The sequence below is a fragment of the Dama dama genome, chromosome 16 (genome assembly GCF_033118175.1).
Source record: "Dama dama isolate Ldn47 chromosome 16, ASM3311817v1, whole genome shotgun sequence".
NCBI classification, from domain to species: Eukaryota; Metazoa; Chordata; class Mammalia; order Artiodactyla; family Cervidae; genus Dama; species Dama dama.
This window is the reverse complement of record NC_083696.1, coordinates 33,729,654-33,732,784: the sequence shown is the minus strand read 5'-3', so window position 1 is coordinate 33,732,784 and position 3,131 is coordinate 33,729,654. Positions and strand designations below refer to the sequence as shown.

At 36.1% G+C, this 3,131-nt stretch overlaps 1 pseudogene; it reads right to left on the bottom strand.

The window, feature by feature from the left end:
* Positions 1–2,242: 2,242 nt before the first annotated feature.
* On the bottom strand, positions 2,243–2,558 carry LOC133071436 (ATP synthase subunit g, mitochondrial-like; annotated as a pseudogene).
* Between the last annotated feature and the right edge of the window lie 573 nt (positions 2,559–3,131).

Here is a 3,131-nt window from a genome sequence, read left to right as displayed (position 1 = left end):
AATATGCTGTCTAGGTTGGTCATAGCTTTCCTTCCAAGGAGTAAGTGTCTTTTAATTTCAAGGCTGCAATCACCATCTCCAGTGATTTTGGAGCCCCCCAAAATAAAGTCAGCCACTGTTTCCAGTGTTCCCCATCTATTTGCCATGAAGTGATGGGACTGGATGCCACATTGCTATCTGATATTTTCATAGATTACACACCATACAAAGTTACTATAAAATATTGACTAAATTTCCTTTGCTGTACCTATATCCCTGTGACTTACTTATTTTATGACTGCTAGTTTGTATTCTTAATTCCCTTTACCTATTTTGCCCTTTCCCCTCCTCCTGTCCCCTGTGGTAACCAATACCATTTTCTCTGGATCTGAGTCTGTTTCTGTGTTCTTTGTTTATTTTGTTTTGTCTCTGATTTTTTTTTTTTTTTTTTTTTTTTACAAACACCCATAAGGAAAATGTTAGCACTGAATGACCTCTGGGCAGGGTTTTATGTTGTTGTTTAGGTGCAACTGTGTCTGACCCTTTTGTGATCCCAAGGACTGTAGTCTGCCAAGCTCCTCTGTTCATGAGATGCATGCAATAAAAAGAATAATTTTTTAAAGAAAAATATGCATTAATTTTGAAAAATAATTTTTAAACAAAAGAAAAATCCTATTTGAGTATTAGACTTCTATGGTTAATATTTGGCTTCGGTAGCATTAGACATCTATAGCCTTAGCTTGTGAATATTTTTTTCTACAGTGATTGAGAGGATAGTATTTACAGTATAATTAATAGATATGTACAAAAAGAAAGATCACTGTTTTGAGCATACTGAGTTTGGGTTATCAGGAGGATAGGCAGATGTCCAACAGACAGTTGAAAATGTGGACGTGAGCATTAGTCAAGACGTTAAGATTGGTTGAAAAGATTGAGTAAAATTCCCAAAAGAGGAATGTAAAGAGAAGAGGAATGAACCATGGGCATAACCAAAGGGAGTACTTATTTTTGGGGTCAGAAGGAGAAAGAGGAATCGGAGAATGAGAACTAGATCTGAGAGTGAACACATTATGAAAAATCATGGGAGAAGACGCTATGAAGAAATAGGAGTTGTTGATAGTGACTGGCTGCAGAGAATCTGAGGAGGATGAGAACAAAGAAAAAGCTATTGGATTTGATCCTTCAGTGGTTATCAAGAGGGAATTTTTTGTACCTGGTGAGGGTGCACGTGGTTAGATGGTGAGGAAATGGAGAACCTGACAAAGAAACTTGGTGGTAAAGGAAAGGAAGTGGGAACAGGAATGTAATTCAAGGAGTAGCCTGGTAAGTGGAGGTGATGTGTGTGTGTGAGTGTGTGTGTGTGTGTATTAAGATGGGGAGCACTTCAAAACATTTATACATTGGCAGGAAGAAGTCACAGAAGAAGGAATGAGATGTAGTTAAATGTGGTCAAGTCGTGGGGATTCCTGATGAAGTAAGGCCCCAGAGAATGGACGAGAATGAGGGACACAGAGGGAGCTTTCACTTTGAGATAAAGGAAGATCATTTCTTTTTTCTTTCCTTTTTCTTCATAGCAATCACATCTATTTATTTCAGGATGTAATATGCTATTTAGACCCATGCATGATACTAAAGTATAATCCTGTTTAGATATTTTATTTTGCCAAGATAGGTTCTAAAAATCATAAGACTGAATAGATTAATGATATAATATGTATCAAACTTAGATTTAAAATGTAGATCAGGATTCTCATTGACTCTGTCCTACTGCTAAAGATGTTGCAAAGATACACATTTAGAAGACCAGCCTACTATTCTCTCTTGAGACTATATTCAAATTGAAAAGAAGTATACCAATATTTATAGACAGCTTTTATCAAAAGGATATTTCTGTGATGTTGCAAGAAGAAATAGTCCAAATTTTATTCTTTATGACTACTGACATGATTTAATATATACATTATATTTCAGACCATCAAATTAAAATGTTATCCTCATATACATATATACTACATTGTTATATTTACACATATCTTTTCCAATTTCAGACTAAGCAAAGACATACATTTAGAGCTATATTAATGTATCAAAGTAAAAGACAACCCAACTTAATACCAAGAAATATCGTGACCGTCGTGTAGTATTTGATAGAGAAAACACTGATTTTTGACACATCACTTTATTCAGATAGCAGTCTGGTCACACATGGTTCAATGACACGCAAATAATAAACCAAATATAATCAGATGTTAAAGATTGGTTTTCAAACATTATAACCAATTATGCCACACTTGCCTATGATCTCACCAACATGAAACCACACTAACAATTCAGTGGCCACCAGACCATTCAGTGGAGCTTCCTTAATTTAACTGTGAGCTGTTTGAAGCCACTCGTTTGAGCACTAATGACTATTTTTTTAAACCTCTAAATAGCAATAGGGATCTCAGCAGCGTTGGAGGAACCAACTCAACTTTAACCTAGTGCCAAAATATGGCCAGTTAAGGCTTCAAGGAAGTCACAGCAGCATTGACCAGGGCTTGAGCCTTCTCTGTGAGGTTATGGACAAAGTGGGCCATGGTTCTAGAATAGAAAAATCTCACCCAGAACTGGAGGGTCACCACTTTCTCTGAGACAGTAGTGAAGGAAAGGAGGATGGGAGAAAAGACGAAGTGGTGTTAATGTGGAAGCCTGTCCACATTTTGAATGAAGTAATAAAAGAGGTCATTTGCAGAGAATAAGGAGACCTGGATAGAAGGGGATTTTACATATATAGAATAGTCTTATAAAAGTTATAATTAGAAAAGATGCCAAGTTCTTTTCTTAATTTAGCAAAGCAGATGGTTTGCAGCATCATGACGCAAGAGAAAGAACTTTACCTTTAGGACCACAAAGACTTGAGTTTGAGTCCTGACTTTATTCTTTTTAAACAAGTTACCAAACTTGTCTTTTTCAGTTTCTTCACAGTAAAATGGGGACAACAGTACCTACTTTGTCATAGAGTTATGACTATATATAGAGTCAACAATAGGACATGTCAGTTAACTTTCAACAAACATTTATTAACCTACTACTCTGCATGTAGTACTCCACTAGGTGTGTATCTTGGAGGATTTTGAAGTCTAAGAGGGAATTTACTTCTCCTTCATTCT